This window comes from Lycium barbarum, chromosome 2 (genome assembly GCF_019175385.1).
Source record: "Lycium barbarum isolate Lr01 chromosome 2, ASM1917538v2, whole genome shotgun sequence".
NCBI classification, from domain to species: Eukaryota; Viridiplantae; Streptophyta; class Magnoliopsida; order Solanales; family Solanaceae; genus Lycium; species Lycium barbarum.
In genome coordinates this window covers 27,307,215-27,329,340 of record NC_083338.1, presented here as the reverse complement: position 1 = coordinate 27,329,340, position 22,126 = coordinate 27,307,215, and the positions used below count along the sequence as shown (strand labels likewise).

The following is a 22,126-nucleotide window of genomic DNA, read 5'->3' as shown; positions in this document are numbered from 1 at the left end:
GACTCACAAAAGCATCTCATTTCCTCCAAGTCAGAACCACGTATTCGGCAGAAGACTATGCCAGGTTGTATCTAAAAGAAATTGTGCGACTTCAGGGAATTCCATTAGCCGTTATCACAGACAGAGGGTCACAGTTTACATCCAAGTTTTGGAAATCCTTTCAGGAAGGTCTAGGTACTCAAATCAAGTTCAGCACGACATTTCATCCAGAAACCGACGGACAAGCCGACCGTACTATTCAGACCTTGGAGGATATACTACGAGCGTGTGTGTTAGATTTTGGCGGTAGTTGGGATGAGCATTTACCCCTTATTGAATTTGCTTACAACAACAACTATCATCCCGGTATTCAAATGGCCCCGTATGAAGCTTTATATGGGAGAAAATGTAGATCTCCAATTGGATGGTTTGAAACAGGAGAAGCACAATTAATAGGCCCCGACTTGATTCAGCAAGCAGTCGAAAAAGTCAAGATCATCCGAGATCGATTGCTGACAGCCCAGAGTCGCCAAAAGTCTTATGCGGATAACCGCCGACGAAACTTGGAATTTCAGGTCAATGATTGGGTATTCCTGAAAGTATCGCCAATGGAAGGGGTAATGAGGTTTGGTAAAAATGGGAAGTAGAACCCAAGATATATCGGACCTTATAGAGTCATTCGTAGGGTGGGTCGTGTAGCCTACGAATTGGACTTTCCTTCAGAGCTCGAGTCAGTGCACCCAGTTTTTCATGTTTCGATGCTCCGCAAGTGTATTGGAGACCCGACAAGAATAGTTCCAGTTGATGATGTTCAAGTGACGGAAAAATTGGCATATGAAGAAATGCCTATTGCCGTTTTAGATAGACAGGTGCGGAGACTTCGAAATAAAGAGGTTGCTTCAGTCAAAGTTTTGTGGCGGAAAAATAATCGAGAAGAAATGACTTGGGAAGCGGAGGAGAAAATGAAAGCCAAATATCCGCACTTATTCCAACCCCCGGAGGAGATTCAGGCTGAAACGCCGATGAGATGAGGTATGTATGCTTTATTTTATGCTTTTGGGTCGTGTGTGGCCATAGATATATTGGTATTGTGATATAGCCCTGTGAGGCGATGATATTATGGGTTGTTGTGACAGGTTGGTAGTGCCGAATTACAAGGGAAACTCTAGCAAAAGTTTTGTAGAATCCCAAGTGTTTAACATTCGAGGACGAATGTTCCAAAAGGGGGGAAGAATGTTACACCTCGAAAATTCTTCCGTTAGTATACAGTGAATAGGCTAACAAAGGTCATAGCGTAAGCGGTGTTTTGAGATTAGTGATAACGTCCCGTAGGTTGGTATTGAAGTTTTGAACAATTGTTAAGAAGATTCCATAAGGATCGGAGATGGAACGAAGTGATGGAAATACGATTTCGGTGAACTGGTGGATTATACAGTCGATTATACGGACCGTATAATGGTTTTACGGCCGTAGAATGAACCGTAAAAGTGTCACAAAATGAAGTTGAGGAAAGGTGGGTTTTACGGTAGATTATACGGACCGTATAAAATTATACGGCCCATAAAAATGAACCGTCAAGTTGACACAGAGAAGGGTGACCACTGAAGCAGTTTTACGGTCAATTATACGGACCGTTTAAATTTATACGGACCGTAAAATGGCATCGGGACAGCTATTTTACAAAATAATGATCCAAGTTCATTTTATTTATTTCCCCTTCTCACTCCACGACCCAATCTCTCTTTAGAACATTCCAAACTCTTCCAAAACAAGAATTTAAGTGAAAATTTAAGATCAACTTCATCAATCTACAAAAACCAAGTGTAAGAAACACATCAAAAGATCATTTAAGTCAAGAAATTCCAAAGAAGGTGGAACTAGGGTTTTGTCTAAGTGAAGCATTTCAACCCAAGACTTGTTCAACAATCATCTAATGTATGTTTCATGACTTTATCATGTTGTTTAAGGTATTAGAAGACTAAGAAGCTTGAATTGTAGAAAGATATGGGAAATGGGTCTTGAATGGGTGAATAGTGTCATCATTGAAGGATAGTGGGATTGAATCACAAATGTTGAAGTGTTGTGATTATGAATACGTTATAAATGATGTTTATATCATGAAACAAGTATTAAATGCGCGAAAACACAATAATGAGTCATACGGATAAATGTGGGAAAAATTGGAGGAAAATGGTGGAATGGGATGAATATATATAAATGATGGTTGTTGATTGTAACATTGTGGATGTTGTTGTGAGCGTTGGGAGTTGATATGGACTATGGGAAAAGTAGTATAAATAAAGGAAGTACTGCCCAATTTTCTCTAGAAATAGTGACGTATTCTCTTTGTCACGACCCAACCCCGTAGGCCGTGACTAGTGCCCGAGCTGGACACCCGTACACACTCATTTACCAGAATCGGCATACCAATGGCTTATCCATATTCGGCGTACACTGACTTATACAGATACAAAGGTCATATGTCGTCTTAAGTGGTCACATATAACAAATGTATCACACAGATGCCGGCAAGGCTGTCGAAAACCCATTGCCCAAAAACATATACATACGTATACATACATACAAGTCGTTAAGGCTGTCACAGCAAACGGAACCGCTTAAGACGCAAATCACACAGACATAACTGAACAATAACGACTCACAACCCACATGTATGTCTATAGGCCTCTAATACAGACAACAGAATCATATGACGGGACAGGGCCCCGCCGTACCCCTGAATATATACATACATATACACAACGGAAGAGTCTGTACCAGAATGTGGGCTCCAGAACAAAAAGAGCACTCCAAACAGCAGAATAGGTGCACTAAGCTGGCGGGTCATCAGAACGAGCGTCTGTACCTGCGGGCATGAAACGCAGCCCCCAAAGAAAGGGGTTCAGTACGAAATATGTACTGAATATATAAAGCATGAAATACAATAATCAAGATCATAATCTGAAATAAGGAGTATGGAAACAGGTACAAAAATCAGTATACCAAACGCTTGCTTTTGAAACACAAATAATGCATATCAAAATCATATATAGGGCTCAGGAACGTGGTCGCCACTCCGACGCTAGCGCCACAACACATCATACTCCAGAAGATTTCATATCTCCGGACAACACCGAAACACATCATAACATCATAGCACATCATACGCCATAACACCTCATAACGCCGTATATAAGCGGTACCCAGCCCCCTAGCGAGGGACTCGAGGAACCGTAACACATCGTACTGCCGAATATAACATAGAGCGCACGATGACATAACCAGCCCGGGACTCGGCGAAAGATATAATAACAGTATGCACGAGCAGAGTAGTGAGAAAATATATGCACATAAATCAATTTTTAAGACTCAATAGGTACATACATTAGTCGACTCTTGAAGATCATAAACACGTTTCGAGTCAATCCGAGTTAGTATAAGAAAGTTATGGACATTATTCGCTTTAGGATCCTTGATGTGGCGTAATTTTACGCCACAATTGATGCTTTTCGACTATAAGCGTTACTTGTTTTTAAGCAAAGTCTACGTGATTTAATGTGTTTTTTAGTGGATTTCAGGTATCTGAGTGTTTTGATGGCCAAAGTCGAAGAAATGGAGAAAACAAGAGTCACTGAAGAGGCAATTTGACGGGGCAGTTTGACGGACCGTAAAACAGTTATACGGACCGTCAAATTGACCGTATAGTGGTCACAGTGAACAAAGATAGAGGAACCAATTATACGGAACATTTATACGGTCCGTAAAACAGTTTTATGACTCTCATTATTTCTCATTGTTCTTCTTTCTTTATGAGTAGCTAAATTTCCTTACTAGGGTTGTGAACCTAATGATGGGTGTTTTGTGATTGGGTTTTGTGATTGATATACATATAATGTATCATTAGGATTTGATTATTCTTTATTCTTCATTCATAATTAATGGTTGCAAACATTGATTAAAGCCATAAACCTTGATTTATTTCGAAAAATAATTAGGGTTGGTAAGAATAGTCAACAAGAACTCAAAGCTTTAAACTTTGTTTAATAAATTCACTTAGGAATAAGAGGAATTTACTTGGCATGATTAATCGTTCTTCATGGTTACTTTCTTATATTTGGAAAAATCGTAGAAAGACTTAATCTTTATTTATTGGGAAATAGTAGAGATTCACATAGAGATTAAGTGCATTTATTTAATGATTCATTCGAAGTATATCAAGATCAATACCCATGATCATACACCTATCTAACGGGAACACAACCTTAGTTTCTTTTACCATAAATTTCCACCAAAGAAATAGTTAGAACTTAGTTATAGAAAAGACCAACTTTTACCAACATTATCGGATTGAGACACTAGACCTAGAACTTAGCATCTATGACCTTAGTAACCTTTTGACACCATATTCCCTGTGGGATTCGACCCCAACCTTGTTGGGTTACTATATTTGACAACGTCCGCATTACACCATTAAGAGGTGTAATTTGAGCGTATCAAATTTTGGCGCCGTTGCCTGGGAGTACGGTTTTGAAATTACTAAATAGTGTTTGCTTTGATTAAAGTCTTTTGCTTATTCCATCACACCTTGTTTGCTACTTTGTGTAAATAAGGTGAGCATGAATCGACATCAGCAAAATCAACGTGCTGCAAACCAGGGAAATCTGGTGAACAATCAGGCGAATGAATCAGACGATGAGAATATTTTCGCTGAACTTGTTCCAGAGGAGGACAATGCATCTCCTATTGTTCAGCCTCGAGTTGGAGCTGCTACTGTGAGAATTTATTCCTCTCTATACCAGTTGTTGAAACTTGAGGGATACTTTCGGAATTCTACCGAGAATGACCCTCAACGTCATTTGCAGAATTTTGTGGATGTGTGTGCTAATCACATCCAGAACAATGTTCCACAAGATGCTATTCGGTTGAGGTTATTCAAATATTCCTTAGCGGGAGAGGCAAGAACATGGTTTGAGAAGCTGCCCCGAAATTCGATTACTTCATGGGCAGAAATGGTAGCTGCTTTTCTCACAAAGTGGTACCCCCCTAGCAAAAAGGCTGAAATTCGTGACAAGATATATGAATTTAAGCAACGACCGGGGGAACAACTATATGAAGCATGGGAGAGATTCAAAGAGTATTTGTAGAGGAGCCCAAATCATGGTTTTCCGGAAAATATATTGATGGAGAAGTTCTATCGAGGGTTAGATCCAGTGACACAGTCAGTAGCTAACAATGCAGCTGATGGGTGTTTTATGAACAAGACCTTTCAACGAGTGACCACCATACTTAACAAGCTGACAACTCATAATCAGGCTTGGCACTCGAACAATGCTGATGTGGTACCATATGGTAATGCCATGCTCCATAATATAGTGAAAGAGAATCAGGACACGCAGCAAACATTAGCAGAACTTGCAACAAATATTTCCCTGCTGACAAAGAAGTTTGATGAATCTCAAATCAAAAAGGTAAATGTTTGTGAAGATGATACAGTCTTGCCGCAAGGGATGTACCATGCTCAAGATGGTCCTTTCCTTGAGGGGCCATCTAGGCAGGTTGAAGATGCTAACTATGTTAACAACTCTCAAGTGGGGTATCAAAGACAGAATTACCAAGGCGGCTATCAGAGTCAAAATCAATGGAGACCGCAGCAAGGCCAAGGCCAAGGCCAAGGTGCTCATAACAACTCTGGGAACTACAATAATAATTATGGTGGTGGAAACCACAGGAGCTACAACAACAACAACAATTTTGCGAACAAGAGTTCCAATCCTTATATACCATCGAAAAGTGAGTCATCAGAGCAAGGTAGTTCGAAGATTGAAGCAATGCTTGAGCAGATTTTGGCAAACCAATCTAAGTCTGACAGAACTTTATCTGGGCTGGCAGAAATAGTGGGTTCCCATACAGCAGCTATTCAGAAGCTTGAGTCGCAGATGAGGGACATTTCCAGAGAGCAGCACCCTCCTAAAAAGGGAGGACTTCTGAGTGACACTATTCCAAATCCCAGAAATGGGGGAGGCGGTATAGACCGTGCGTTTGCCATCACTACTAGGAGTGGTAAAACAATCCAGGGGGCTGCTGAGAAGATGATTGATCTTGAGCAATTAGATGAAGAGAATAAGGTGCAGTCTGAAACACCCATCATTGCTGATGAGAGGCCTACTGACAAGAAGGTTGCTAAAATTCCAGAGATGGTGGGAGAAGCTGATGACATGAGTAAGCAGGCCGTGAAAGGGGCCCTACGCCCTTTGACGCAGCTATTCAAATCTAAACCTCCCTTCCCTCAAAGGTTGGTAAAGAAGAAAGAAGATGCTAAGTTCGAGAAGTTTTATGATCAGCTGAAGCAGTTGTCTCTAAATTTTCCCTTCTTGGAAGCTGTCAAGGAAATGCCGGGTTTTGCAAAATATTTGAAGGATATGCTGACCAAGAAGAAGACGGTTCAACATGAAACCGTGAGTTTGACTCACACTGTGAGTTCCATCATCTCAACCACACTTGTTCAGAAAAAGGGAGATCCTGGGGCGTTCACCATCCCTTGTTCTATTGGGCGCCATGATTTTGCTCGTGCTTTGTGTGATAATGGGGCGAGTATAAATTTGATGCCCCTTGCTATTTATAAACAATCAGGTTTGGGGATGCCAAGGCCGACTGCGATGAGACTGCAAATGGCTGATAGGTCTATCAAAAGACCTGTTGGGGTGGTGGATGATGTCATTGTGCGGGTTGGTGATTTTATGTTGCCCGCTGATTTCGTGATTCTTGACTGTGCTGTTGATCGGGACATTCCTATCATTATGGGGAGACCTTTCCTTGCTACAGGGAGGGCTTTGATGGATTCTGAAAAAAATGAAATAAAGTTCCGAGTCAACAATGAAGAAGTAACCTTTCAGGCTAGCAAAGGGATGAAGTTACCAAGTGCTTACGAGAGTATTTCGGTAATTGATTCATGGGATGTTGTTAATGATGCAGTGGAGTTCAAGATGGAAGAAGAGAGCTTAGGTGAGGATTTGGCTGGTATTCTGATGAATTTCGATGCTGAAAATATGGAAGGCTATGAGGAGACAGTTAATTCACTTGTGGGGTTGGGCTCATACACATACCACCCAAAGAAGCTGAGTCTTGATCTGGAAAATAGAACAACTCCTCCAGCAAAGCCTTCAATCATTGAGCCACCTAAGTTAGAGCTTAAGCAGCTCCCATCACACCTGAGATATGAGTTCCTTGGTCCCGACAACACATTACCGGTGATTGTGTCAGCCTCATTGACTGAGGAGCAGATTGTGCAACTTTTGGAGGTATTGAGGGAGTATAGGTGTGCTATTGGTTGGACCATAGCAGATATTCGAGGTATCCCATCTGGGATCTGTGAGCACAAAATTCAGTTGGAGGACGGCAGCAAACCAAGTGTAGAGCATTAGAGGCGACTAAACGAGAACATGCAAGAGGTTGTCAAGAAAGAGATTATCAAATAGCTAGATGCAGGCGTGGTTTTCCCTATTGCTGATAGTAAATGGGTGAGTCCGGTCCAATGTGTTCCTAAGAAGGGCGGCATCATTGTTGTGTCGAATGCTAAGAATGAGTTGATCCCGACCAGAACTGTCACCGGTTGGAGAGTTTGCATGGATTATCACAAGCTCAACACAGCCACGAGCAAGGACCACTTCCCTATGCCCTTCATTGATCAGATGTTGGATAGACAAGCAGGGCGTTCTTATTATTGTTTCCTTGATGGTTATTCGGGCTACAATCAGATCAACATTTCTCTGGAAGATCAGGAGAAGACCACATTCACTTGTCCTTATGGGACATTTGCATTCAGCCGGATGCCTTTTGGGTTGTGTAATGCACCAGCCACCTTTCAGAGGTGCATGATGTCAATCTTCTCCGACATGGTGGAGGATTTCTTGGAGGTGTTTATGGATGATTTTTCCGTGGTGGGTGACTCATTTGAAGATTGTCTAGGCCATCTGGGTCAAGTGCTAAGAAGGTGTGAGGAGACCAATCTGGTGCTGAACTGGCAGAAATTCCACTTTATGGTGAAGGAAGGAATCGTCCTCGGTCACAAAATCTCCGAAAAGGGAATCGAGGTCGATGAAGCGAAAATTGATGTGATTACAAAACTTCCTCCACCCATCTCAGTCAAGGGTGTCCGAAGTTTCTTGGGACATGCTGGTTTCTATAGGCGCTTCATCAAAGATTTCTCCACGATCGCAAACCCTATGTGCAAGCTTCTTGAAAAAAAGGCTAAATTCGTATTTGATGACAAGTGCCAGAAGGCATTCGAGGAGCTAAAAGAGCATCTCACTACTGCCCCTATTATTATTGCTCCTAACTGGTCCCTACCATTCGAACTGATGTGTGATGCTAGTGGTTTCGCAATAGGTGTTGTGCTTGGGCAGAGGCACAATAAAATTATGCACCCGATCTATTATGCTAGCAGAACGCTGAATGTTGCACAGATGAATTACACAGTGACAGAGCAAGAGCTGCTTGCCATTGTGTTTGCTTTCGAAAAATTTCGGGCCTACTTGTTGGGGTCCAAAGTTGTGGTTTATACTCATCATGCAGCCTTGAGATACCTCATGGCAAAGAAGGAAGCAAAGCCGCGACTGATCAGATGGGTGCTACTGCTGCAAGAGTTCGATTTTGAGGTAAAAGACCGAAAGGGCACTGAAAACCAAGTGTCTGACCATCTCTCTCGGCTTGAAGAGGCTGGGAGACCGTCTGAGGAGCTTGATATAGATGATGCTTTTCCAGACGAGAGAGTGTTGGCGGTGTCAAATGAGGTAGCACCATGGTATGCTGATTTTGCCAATTATTTGGTAACAGGTATAGTTCCCGATGATATCAAAACTTACCAAAAGAAGAAATTCTTGCGGGATGCTCGGCAGTACTATTGGGACGAGCTTTATTTGTTCCGCACATGCACTGATAACATCATTCGGCGTTGTATTCCAGAAAGTGAAGTGATAGAAATTCTAAAAGCGTGCCATGACTCTCCTGTTGGGGGTCACCATAGCGGAAACCAAACTGCAACTAAGGTACTTGAATGCGGCTATTACTGGCCGACCATTTTTCACGATGCTAATCTATTGGTTCGGTCTTGTGATCAATGTCAGCGGCAAGGGAATATCGGAAAAAGGGAAGAAATGCCTATGAATTTTGTTATGGAGGTAGAAGTGTTCGATGTCTGGGGGATTGACTTTATGGGACCCTTTGTGAGCTCGGGTGGCATGAAATACATCTTGGTTGCTGTGGACTATGTGTCAAAATGGGTAGAAGCAGTGGCTTTACCTAATAACGAGGCCAGGAGTGTTATGGGGTTCCTCAAAAAGAACATATTTACTCGTTTTGGTACTCCGAGGGCTATAATCAGCGATGGTGGATCACACTTTTGTAATAGAGCCTTCGCGGGATTGATGGAGAAATATGGTGTCAAACATAGGGTGGCAACACCTTATCACCCTCAGACAAGTGGACAGGTTGAAGTATCCAATAGGGAGATCAAAAATATTCTAGCAAAAACCGTGAATGCAAATAGAACTGATTGGGCCCGCAAGCTCGATGATGCTCTATGGGCATACCGGACTGCTTTCAAGACCCCGATTGGGACTTCACCCTTCAAGCTTATGTTCGGAAAAGCTTGTCACTTGTCGGTTGAGCTTGAGCACAAGGCTATGTGGGCGCTGAAGAAACTGAATATGGATTGGAAGGAAGCGACCAAGCTCAGGTTATTTCAACTAAATGAGATGGATGAATTTCGGTACCAGGCATATGAGAGTGCAGCACTTTTTAAAGCAAGGATGAAGCAATACCATGACAAAAAGATCCTGAAGCGAGAGTTCTACAAGGGTGATCTTGTATTGCTGTTTAACTCTCGGTTGAAATTACTGCCTGGTAAGCTTAAATCAAGGTGGTCTGGTCCGTTTGAGGTGGTAGGTGTGTCACCCCATGGAGCAATTGAGTTAAAGTCCGGAGATGGTACTCGGACATTTAAAGTGAATGGGCAGAGATTGAAGCACTATCACGGTATGGTTTCTGAGGATAGGATTGTTAACAGATACAGGTTGAAACACCTCGGAACGAACAATGATCTGGTGCACCAAGATAAGGAGTAAATGATCCCAACCGTCGTGCCGCGACGTTAAATCAAGCGCTTCTTGGGAGGCAACCCAAGTGTAATAATTATTTTCATTTAGGTTTCTGGTTGGATATAGGGTAATGTTTGTTTTGGTGCAGAAAAAAAAAAAAAAAAAAAAAAAAAAGCAAATCGTTAGACGGTACATTCGACGGACCGTAAAATAATTTGACGGAACGTAGAATGAACCGCTTAATGGTACAAACAAAACCTGCTCACTGTGATGCGTTTACGCTAAATTTGACGACCGTATAAATTTTTACGGTACGTCAAATGTCAGCGTAAAACCGTCACAGTAAAGGATGCCATTTTGTTGTTACCAGGTAAGTCGTAAAACGTTTTTACGACTCGTAAAACGTTTTTACGATCCGTAAAACGTTCAAAAAAAAATAGTTTCTCTGATAGTTTTTTATTTTTTTTATTTTAAGGAATATAAAGAGACGGCTGGTTCTTATATTTTTTTGTCCCATTGCATTACAGATTCAGTCTGATTCCTTTCATCTTCCATCTTCCATCTTCCACTAACTATTAATAGTCACCCATACAACTCCCATCCAACTCCCATCCCCCACTCCCTACGTCCCCTCTTTGCCTTTTCCATTTTACTCTCTCTTTCCCTTAGCCAAAACCTACAATTCCCAGCCGTCTTATATTTCAAATTTTGGGGTAAAAATAATTATTTTTGCTGTTTGAATTCACGAGACCAAGGTCCCGTTGGGAAATTAGTGATTGTGTGTTGTATTCCAAACTTCACCAAGCCAACAGGTATGTGATTCTATGTTCCTATGGTCATAAATGGGAATTATGTCTCATCATGGATAATATATGTCGGGATTGGGGTGTGTGCATAAATTTGGATATTGGACAACTCATAATTGATGATCTGTTGGGTTGGAGGGCATTTCAATGATTTTGTTCAAGCCTTTGGAGTCAATCACTGAGATGCCCACCAACTGTTCGATAAATTGCCCAAAAGGAAAATCATAACCAAAAGGGGTGAAGTCTGAGTAACCCCGTCTTTTTCTGAGTTCTTAGAGGGGCTGGAATGTATAATCTTGTCTGTGAATTAACGAATCGAGTGTAACAATGACCAAAATGAACTGAGTGAAAAAAAACAATTCGACTACAACTTTGACGGACCGTAAAAATTTTGACGGTTCGTCAAGCTGTGTCGTCAAATTTTTTATAAGACTATCAGGTATTGTGACCAGTTGATGGTTGGTTTGACGATCCGTAAAATTGTTTTACGGATCGTAAAACTCATCGTGAAATGATCCAACCAAAACCCACTTACTGTGACCATTTGACGGTAGGTTTGACGGACCGTAAAACCTCATCGTCTAATAGTCACAGTGATTGTTGTCTGTTGGGATCATTTGACGGTAGGTTTGACGGACCGTAGAAATTTCTACGGTCCGTAAAACATCACCGTCAACTGATCCAACCAACACATTTGACACTTTTAAATTCCATGCAACTTGTGCACTTCACATATAATTTGCAGGCGGTACTTACTTGCTTTCTACAGGTATGCCTCCCAAAGTTCGAGGAAGTGGTCCAACCACGTCACAAGGTAGGGACAGAGTTCAAAGTGGCATTCGTGATGAGCCCGACCAAGGCGAAAGTAGCGCAGGGGATGACGAACCACTGGCAGCAAGACTCACTAGAGCTAAGGGTGCTACTCAGGTACAAGTGTCCTCCCAGTCTGAAGAGAAGGACACCTCCACATCATCTAGCAGCTCAGAAGATGAGGTGGAGGCTGCCCGGCTGAAGGAAATCCGAATTAAGGAAAAATCAGAACACAGTGTTAGGTTTTCCGTGTCGGGTTCCAAAGAAATATACGAGCAGGGCCTTGAAGAAAAAGAAGGGGGTGGCCCGAAGAAAAGTATCCATGAGGAGAAATGAATTAGCCTAGACAGACTGGCGGGTTTTCCACGGCTTCTTGCTACTCTTGATCACCATCAGTGGCACTTCATTAGCCGCCCTCCAGGGGAGTACATCTCATCCCTAGTTCGGGAATTTTATGCTAACTATATGGCGGAAATGAAAAATACCTTCAAGCCGGTTCAGCTTAGGAAGCAAAAGCCACCCCCGTTGACAGAGGTGACAGTCCGAGGCAAGAGAATAAATATTTCTACTGAAACGATCAATCGTTTCTACTTTGGCCCCGACTATGTACCACCTCCAAACACAGATGAGCTTCAATACAGATTGGGTGGTGATCGGAACGACAAACGGGCTGAGTTACCATGGGTTGCGTCGGTGATAGCAAGGGGTTCCCCTGAATGGAGTAGAAACGCCTCGTTACAAATAAAGAAAGCAGATTTGTCCGTGGAAGGAAAATTTTGGTGGAGCGTGTTGATTCATAGGTTGTACCCCAGTCAGACGGATAATGTGTTGACGGTTGAGCGGGCCATACTAGTAGCGGCCATCATGTCAAGGTACAACATAAATGTAGGAGAGTTGGTGGTTCAACAAATTCACCACAGAGCAATGACCAAGGAGTTGTCACTAGCATATCCCTGCCTCATTACAGCGTTGTTCTTACGGGAAAATCTAGATCATTACGCACATCGAGATCATCGGTTAATAGCCAAGAGTGTGTATGACCTTTGGAAGAGTCGAGATGGGGACATCCACCTTACTCCAGATGTTCCTATAGAGCTAGAAGCTGGGCTGCCTGCTCCAGCATCACAGGGAAGTGAGCCAGCAGCTCCCGAGGCATCGCAGGAGAGGCTGACTGCCACAAGCACATCAGATCAGCTCTTTTCGGGCACCGCGGATACATCTACAGGGCCCTCCTCCCAAGCCGCTCCAGCTATTCCCAGCACTCCTACCTCTCAGAGCAGCCATGTGGCCTCGGCTTCGACAGCTTTGCCTGGCGGTGTTATGATACAGTTTAATGCTCAAAATTTCCATGATGCGTTTGTCAAAGCAGACAGGGCAGACCGCCAAGTTGCTAATTTGATGGGCCAGTTACAGGGTTATATAGATAAACGGGTGGCAGCAGCCTTGGATCCCGCAAGGAAGAAGTGGGAAGATTTCCATAAACTCATTCATTCTAGGATCGATGGACTTGAGCGGCGGATTTTGAATCTTGAGAAGGTAGGCCCTACAGTCGATCTAGGGACAATGCAAACAGAATTGATGCAACTAAAGACAGATGTGCTAGCATTGAAAGTGAAAGAGGGATTTGCATTTGCAGCCCCGCCACAAGCAGAGACGCTAGATTTAGCATCTCTGTTGCCTGTTGTCGACTTGCTGGGAGATGAGTCCCCAACTCGGGCCACCAGCAAAAGGCCTAGGGAGGACGGGGAGACTGATGAGGAGGAGGATACCAGTGATGAGGACGAGCATTTTCGAAAGGTTCAGCGACTCTCTCGTGAGGAGACCCAGTTTACAGGGGCGTCATCCAGCCATGCCCCTCCTGTTGAGATGACAGGCAGTGCTATGAGTCCAGGGGGGCAACCACGCTCTCGGGGTTTAACAGGGTCAGCAGTTGGTACTACCGTTCCAGCGGCAGAGCAGGCACTGGACACCACTCCTGAGGTGACGAGACCTCAGGACAAGCAGGACGCCTAGAGCGTTCCAGGTAGCCCTATCCCTTTGGATTACTTCTTTTCATGCTTTGGGGACAATGCATGCTTCTTTAGTTGGGGGTGGGACTAATTCATAGTAGTGGAGAGTAAATATGTGTTTAGGCACCCCTTCGGCTTTCTTTGCCAGAGTTCTTTTCCTGAAGGGGATTTTCATTTTGTTGAAACTGGCATGTTTAGGATGTTGCTTAGGTTGAGTAGAGTAATTTTGTCTTATTTGGTATTACTTGGTAACTAATGGCATGTATTGTGGTTTGTTGGAAAGTTTGGACCCCTCGAAACTTTGGAAAACGCATACTTAGAACAGGATTGATTAACATCATTGATTCTTTATATGACATTATTATTATTGAGGTATTGTGTGTGATAAATGACTACTTATGAGGTCACAGGTGTAAAAATAATTGTCTTTATGCCAATGTGTGTGTGAGCTGTTAGTTTGATTCTGTTTATGCATGTATAATCTAGAACTTGCCCGGTTGGTCTTGTATGAAATCCGAAAGTTAGTTTGGTTGTGAGATGATCTTAGGCTTTCTTTGTTGAATAGTCACTTTGCCTAAATAAGCCTTACCACAAGTGTTAAATACCCTTAGTTTCCCTTTTGAGCCTTTTTGACCTTTTCTTGGCTAGCCAATTATGAAACCTTACCCTTTGTGAAATTAATCCATCTTCGCACCCGTTCCCTCCTTGATGCTACTAGTTAGATGAGGCAAAATACCTAAGTTGGGGGTGAATTAAATGTGGAGTACATGTTAAAAACATAAGTTGGGGGTGGTGGAGTTTGCTAGTGGAGATTCGATGTGGTAGTTGCGTATATATATATATATATATTTAATAAAAAATATATATATATATATATATATATCAGAAAATTGTAGTGAAAAAGATTTGCAAGTTGGTTAGGAGTAAAACCACATCGAGGTCGAAAACTGAAAGAAAATAAAGGGGTAGAAAGAAAAGAGGCAAATTAAGTTGATAAGATGATTGTAGTGCTCAAGGAGGGTGAGTCACTAATATCCAAAAAGTATCCGACCCGTCCCTAAACCTACATTACAAGCCGAAACAAGTCCTAATGTGAGCACAACCAAACGAGCCTAGGATGAAAACATAGAAAATAAGGGCAAGCCTATGGTATTTGCATGTGTAGATATGAATTTCTTTATGAGTGTGAGTGTTTTTCTCTTCTCTTTCATCTTCGTCCCATTCTTGTCGTATACATGTGTGTTGGGACATTCTTTGGTCTATGTGAGGGCATAAGGATGAGACTTGAACAAAATAAAGTGACCGCCTAAAGTAGCGTTTGTGTGTACCATAATATGTTCGATAATGTAACGTCATTCATTGAAGCTTCATTGTTAGTCGTAGTGTTCTTGAGTTGTGCATATTGCTTTAAAGTAGAAAGTTGGGGTGGTCGTTTAAAGGAAAATATGCATGCCGGTAGTTCAGAGTCAAAACCAATGTAGACATTGTTACTCTATGATATCTAGGTATTAGATTGAGTCGTTGTTTTGTATGGCTTGCTTGAGGACAAGCAAACACCTTAAGTTGGGGGTGTTGATGTGGCGTAATTTTACGCCACAATTGATGCTTTTCGACTATAAGCGTTACTTGTTTTTAAGCAAAGTCTACGTGATTTAATGTGTTTTTTAGTGGATTTCAGGTATCTGAGTGTTTTGATGGCCAAAGTCGAAGAAATGGAGAAAACAAGAGTCACTGAAGAGGCAATTTGACGGGGCAGTTTGACGGACCGTAAAACAGTTATACGGACCGTCAAATTGACCGTATAGTGGTCACAGTGAACAAAGATAGAGGAACCAATTATACAGAACATTTATACGGTCCGTAAAATAGTTATACGGACCGTCAAATTGTATCGTATAAGGGTCACAGTGAACCTTGATAGACGAACCAATTATACGGAACATTTATACGGTCCGTAAAACAATTATACGGACCGTCAAATTGTATCGTATAGTGGTCACAGTGAGCATGATCGACGAGCCATTTCTGCGGACATTTATACGGTCCGTAAAACAGTTATACGGACCGTCAAATTGCACCGTAAAAAGGGTGTGATATTTGACGAATGAGAGGAAGAAACTTTACGGTCCGTATAACAATTTTACGGACCGTAAAATGAAACGTAAACCAAGCCCGACGGGCAATTGTGTCTTTTCACTTCTCACGATTTTTGCTCCTATAAATACTTAATTGTAGGGTTGTTGTACACAGTTTTTGCCACAGACCTCAGTTTATTATTTCTTAGCATAAGTAACTATATTTTTGAGCTTTTGTGGAGATTACAAACAATTGCAAGTAATTTCTCAAGTCCATTAAATCAATTGTAAGCTTTATGACTCTCATTATTTCTCATTGTTCTTCTTTCTTTATGAGTAGCTAAATTTCCTTACTAAGGTTGTGAACCCAATGATGGGTGTTTTGTGATTGGGTTTTGTGATTGATATACATATAATGTATCATTAGGATTTGATTATTCTTTATTCTTCATTCATAATTAATCGTTGCAAACATTGATTAAAGCCATAAACCTTGATTTATTTGGAAAAATAATTAGGGTTGGTAAGAATAGTCAACAAGAACTCAAAGCTTTAAACTTTGTTTAATAAATTCACTTAGGAATAAGAGGAATTTACTTGGCATGATTAATCGTTCTTCATGGTTACTTTCTTATATTTGGAAAAATCGTAGAAAGACTTAATCTTTATTTATTGGGAAATAGTAGAGATTCACATAGAGATTAAGTGCATTTATTTAATGATTCATTCGAAGTATATCAAGATCAATACCCATGATCATACACCTATCTAACGGGAACACAACCTTAGTTTCTTTTACCATAAATTTCCACCAAAGAAATAGTTAGAACTTAGTTATAGAAAAGACCAACTTTTACCAACATTATCGGATTGAGACACTAGACCTAGAACTTAGCATCTACGACTTTAGTAACCTTTTCACACCATATTCCCTGTGGGATTCGACCCCAACCTTGTTGGGTTACTATATTTGACAACGTCCGCATTACACCATTAAGAGGTGTAATTTGAGCGTATCAATCCTCTAGGAATGTATCGAAGCGATCCGAGCTCGTCTATGAAAGTTACGGACATTATTCGATATAAGACTTTTAGGAATAAATTTTTTGTATACACGTTCTTTATCCAATGATACAAAATCTAAGGACCATAGTCTGATTATACTAGGAATGTAACATCAAGAAATGAATAAGAATCGTAGACGTGCTCGGATCTTATGAATGGAGTTATCCCGAGGCTCGTTTCATAGCTTACTTGCAACTAGGACATGCCAAAAGAAGGAAAGGGTAAGCTTTACATACCTTTCCCGCGTCCTAAGCTAATCAGAATTTAAGTCTCGGGCTCCCCAAGATCTACAATAATGACATTAAATACCAAACGTTAGCTACAAGAACTTAGGAATTCAATCCTAAGCTAGCACTTGTCTACAGAAATTTGGGCAGCATTTCCCCTGTAAATTCAACAACCCCGAGAATTCAACTTAGCCAAATCATCAACAACAATACCAACAGCCATATTATCAACATCAACAATTAATCCAGAACACATTCTAACATTAGCAACTCCCTTTTACATAGTTCGACGGCATTCCATTTACATTCACTTCAACTACATACAATCAAGCCAACACCAATGCTCGCACATTCAAATACTAATCCGAAACCATTCAAACAAAACTCAAGGACACTTCAAACAATCCGCACAATATTCAAAAATAATCTAACCAATATGCCACTTCACCCGAAACCTCCAAAATGCAACAATAGCAATAAAAACACATTTCCTTCTTTCAAATTCATGAACTTCACCAACAATTCACACACCAACAACATTATTTTCCATAAATACAAGAAGTGGTATTAAAGTCACATTAGCTTCTAAAACAGCTCTCCAACACTTACAACTTCAACTAGAATTATTAAACTTTCATTTTCATCATAGATTCCATTACAACAACAACCAAAATACTACGTAAAATTGATTCATTCTCTTCTACACCACACAATACCTACACGGCCACACACTACATATACACGGCCACAACATAACATCCATATTTTCATGAACTTCATCCATTTCTACATACTACGACATGCACAAATCATTTCTAACACAGAGAATAGGAGATTAAACCTTACCTTTTCACCACACTTCTCACTTGGCTAGGGTTATGAATTTGCAACAATGAGTGGTTTAATTGCTCCAACAACTATCTCACGTTAAAGAGGACTTTCCAATTGGTTGAATTGCTAGAAGAAAATATTTTTTTGATCAAGATTTTTGGACCTCAATATTTAGCTACCATGGCCGAATATGGCTTCTTCTTTTTTCTCCAAGTTTCCTCAACCTTCTAAGTGATAAGGATGATGAAAAATGTGATCAATTATCATCATTTATTTGCATATATTATGCATCCATGTGGGCCAAGGCCCACACCACCCTTGGATGGCCCACTTGGCCATTTTGCTTAATGACTTATAACTTTCAAAAATTAACTTTTAACCCCAAATTCTTCTTAATATTTCCATGAGCCACCTTGTGAATTTCCCTTTTTACCCCTAGCCTTTCTTAATATTTCCACATCAATAATTTTCATAAACAACTTGTGTATTAAACAAGATCAAAATATAGCCTTGCCCTTAACTTATCGCAACTATCTTGAATTATCCAAATGTACAAAATACGGGATATAACATCCTCCCCCCCTTTAGAACATTCGTCCTCGAATGTTGAATTAGTCTTATAGGGTTTTATAAATACTTCGGGGGAATTTTCTTTATAACTATTACACACAATCCACCTATCAATCAACATAACCAATTCAAAAATTTATATTACCTGTAGATATCGGAAACAAGTGAGGATACTTCTTCTTCATCTCTTCTTCAACTTCCCAGGTCACCTCCTCCGTGTTATTGTTCAGCCACAATACCTTAACAGAAGCCACATCTTTAGTACGCAATCTTCTTACCTGACGATCTAGTATGGCTATCGGCTGCTCTTCGTAGGATAACTCGTCTGTCACCTGAATGTCATCTATGGGAAATATTCTGGAAGGGTCACCAATACATTTGCGAAGCATCGACACATGGAAGACCGGATAAACTGCTTCTAAATCAGACGGTAAGTCTAATTCATAAGCGACCTTGCCTACCTTACGGACGATCTGATAAGGTCCAATATACCTCGGACTGAGCTTCCCCTTCTTGCTGAATCTCATTACACCCTTCATGGGTGACACTTTCAGAAATACCCAATCGCCAATCTGGAATTCTAAATGTCGACGTCGATTATCCGCATATGATTTCTGTCGACTCTGAGCTGCTAATAAACCGAATAAGCTTCACTTTATCGATTTCTTGCTGAATTATGGCTGGGCCAATTAACTTAGTTTCACCAACATCGAACCAGCCGATCGGTGACCTGCACTTCCTGCCATACATGGCTTCATACGGTGCCATCTGGATGCTGGAATGGTAGCTATTATTATAAGCGAACTCGATAAGTGGCAAATGGTCATCCCAGCTACCCTTTAAGTCGATAATACAGGCCCGTAGCATATCTTCTAGTGTCTGAAGAGTACGCTCGGCCTGTCCGTCAGACTGCGGGTGAAATGTGGTACTATGTCTTACCTGGGTTCCCAATCCTTCTTGAAACGATCTCCAGAAGTTAGCCGTAAATGTTATATCCCGTATTTTGTACATTCGGATACTTCAAGATAAGTACGAGAAGTTAAAGGCAAGGCTATATTTTGATCTTGTTTAATACACAAGTTGTTTATGAAAATTATTGATGTGGAAATATTAAGAAGGGCTAGGGGTAAAAAGGGAAATTCACAAGGTGTTTATGGTAACGTTGGGGAAGGCTAAGGGAAAATTTGGAATTACGAAAATAATTTTTTCATGAATTACAAGACAAAAAAAAAATAATAGTCTTGAAATAGAAAGGGGCCATGTGGCCGTCCAAGTTGGGGTGGGCCTTGGCCCACATGGGAGCTTAATAATAATAGACAAAAGATGATTAATAGAGCACATTTTTCATTTTTATCCTTAGAAATTTCAAGAAACTTGGAGAGGAAAAAATGGAGAAGGCCATTCGGCCATAGAGCAAAAACATTGAACCCTTGAAAATCTTGATCAAAAATTATTTTCTTCTAGCATTCCTACTAGTTGGAAGGTCCTCTTTAACGTGAGATAGTTGTTGGAGCAATTAAATCACTCCTTGTTACAAATTCATAACCCTAGCCAAGTGAAGAGGTGTGGTGAAAAGGTAAGGTTTAATCTTCTTTTTATATGTTATGGATGATTTGTGTATGTTGTAGTATGTAGAAATGGATGAAATTCATGAAAATATGGATGTTATGTTGTGTCCGTGTATATGTAGTGTGTGGTCGTGTAGGTGTTGTGTGGTGTAGAAGAGAATGAATCAATTTTTCTTAGTATTTTGGTTGTTGTTGTAATGGAATCTATGATGAGAATGAAAGTTTAATAGTTCTAGTTGAAGTTGTAAGTGTTGGAGAGTTGTTTTAGAAGCTAATGTGATCTTAAAACCACTTCTTGTTTATGGAAAATAATGTTGCTAGCATGTGAATTGTTGGTGAAGTTCATGAATTTGAAAGAAGGAAATGTGTTGTTGTTGCACTTGTTGCATTTGGAAGGTTTCGGATGGAATGGAGTTTTGGTTGGATTGTTTTGAATGTTATGCGAATTGTTTGAAATGTTCTTGAATTTTGTTTAAATGACTTTGGATTAGTATTTTAGTATGCGAGCATTGGTGTTGGTTTGATTGTATGTAGTTGAAGTGAATGTAAACGGAAATCCGTTGAATTATGTTAAAGCGGGTTACTAATGTTAGAATGTGTTTTAAATTGATTGTTGGTATTGTTGGAATAACTGTTGGTATGGTTGTTGATAAATTTCGCCGAGTTGAATTCTCGGGGTGGTTGTATTTACAGGGGAAATGCTGCCGAAATTTCTGTAGACAAGTGCTAGCTTATGATTGAATTCCTAAGTACTTGTAGCTAACGTTTGGTATTTAATGACGTTACTATTGATCTTGGGGAGCCTGAGACTTGAGTGGATATTAGCTTAGGAAGCGAGCAAGGTATGCAAAGCTTACCCTTTCCTTCTTTTGGCATGTCCTAGTTGCAAGTAAGCTATGAAACGAGCCTCGGGGTAACTCCATTCATAAGATCCGAGCATGTCGACGATTTTTATTAACTTCTTGGTGTTAGCATTCCTAATATAGTAAAACTATGGTCTTTGTGGCTTTTGTATGATTAGAAAACAAATATGTGTAAAGGATTTTTACTCCTAACAACTTTATGTCGAAAAATGTCTGTAACTTTCTTAGACGAGCTCAGATCGCTCCAAAACATTCTTAGGGAGTTCTAAAGCGAATTATGGTTGTAACTTTCGTAGGCGGGCTCGGATTGGGCTGCTACTTGTCCGCGGTCCCCGAGACTTACCTTTGTATAACTCTAACGGCTTTTGAAAGGATTTCACATAATTATCGCCTTAACCCTCGAGTATTGGTTCGTTTACTTAATTGCTGAGTCTAAACTAATAATGTTTTTAAATTGCATATAGTTTCTCACTACTCTTCTCGTGCATGCTGTATTTATATCTTTCGCCGAATCCCGGGCCGGTTTTGTCATCGTGCGCACTATGTTATATTCGGCAGTATGACGTGTTACGGTTCGCCGAGCCACTCACTAGAGGGTCGGGTACCACATATATATGGCGTTATGATGTGTTATGGCGTATGATGTGCTATGATGTGTTTCGGGGTTGTACGGACATATGAAATCTTCTGGTGTATGATGTGTTGTGGCGCCAGCATCGGAGTGGCGACCACGTTCCTGAGCCCTATACATGATTTTTATATGCATTATTTGTGTTTCAAAAGTAAGCATTTGGCATACTGATGTTTGTGCCTGTTTTCCATACTTTTTATTTCAGTTATGATTCTGCGTTTGTCTTTCATGCTTTATATACTCAGTACATATTTCGTACTGACCCCCTTTCTTCGGGGGCTGCGTTTCATGCCCGCAGGTACAGACGCTCGTTCTGGTGACCCGCCAGCTTAGTGCACCTATTCTGCTGTTTGGAGTGCTCTTTTTGTTCTGGAGCCCACATTCCGGTAGAGACTCTTCCGTTGTATATATGTATGTATATATTCAGGGGTACGGCGGGGCCCTATCCCATCATATGATTCTGTTGTCTGTATTAGAGGCCTATAGACATACATGTGGGTTGTGAGTCGTTATTGTTCAGTTATGTCTGTGTGATTTGCGTCTTAAGCGGTTCCGTTTGCTGTGACAGCCTTATCGTCTTGTATATATATACATATAT

General features: G+C 40.9%; 1 non-coding gene across 1 annotated transcript; it reads right to left on the bottom strand.

Annotated features, from left to right (window-relative positions):
* Positions 1-5,037: 5,037 nt before the first annotated feature.
* On the bottom strand, positions 5,038-5,143 carry LOC132629547 (small nucleolar RNA R71). Its single transcript, XR_009578317.1, has one exon. It is a non-coding gene; the product is annotated as a small nucleolar RNA R71 (small nucleolar RNA).
* Between the last annotated feature and the right edge of the window lie 16,983 nt (positions 5,144-22,126).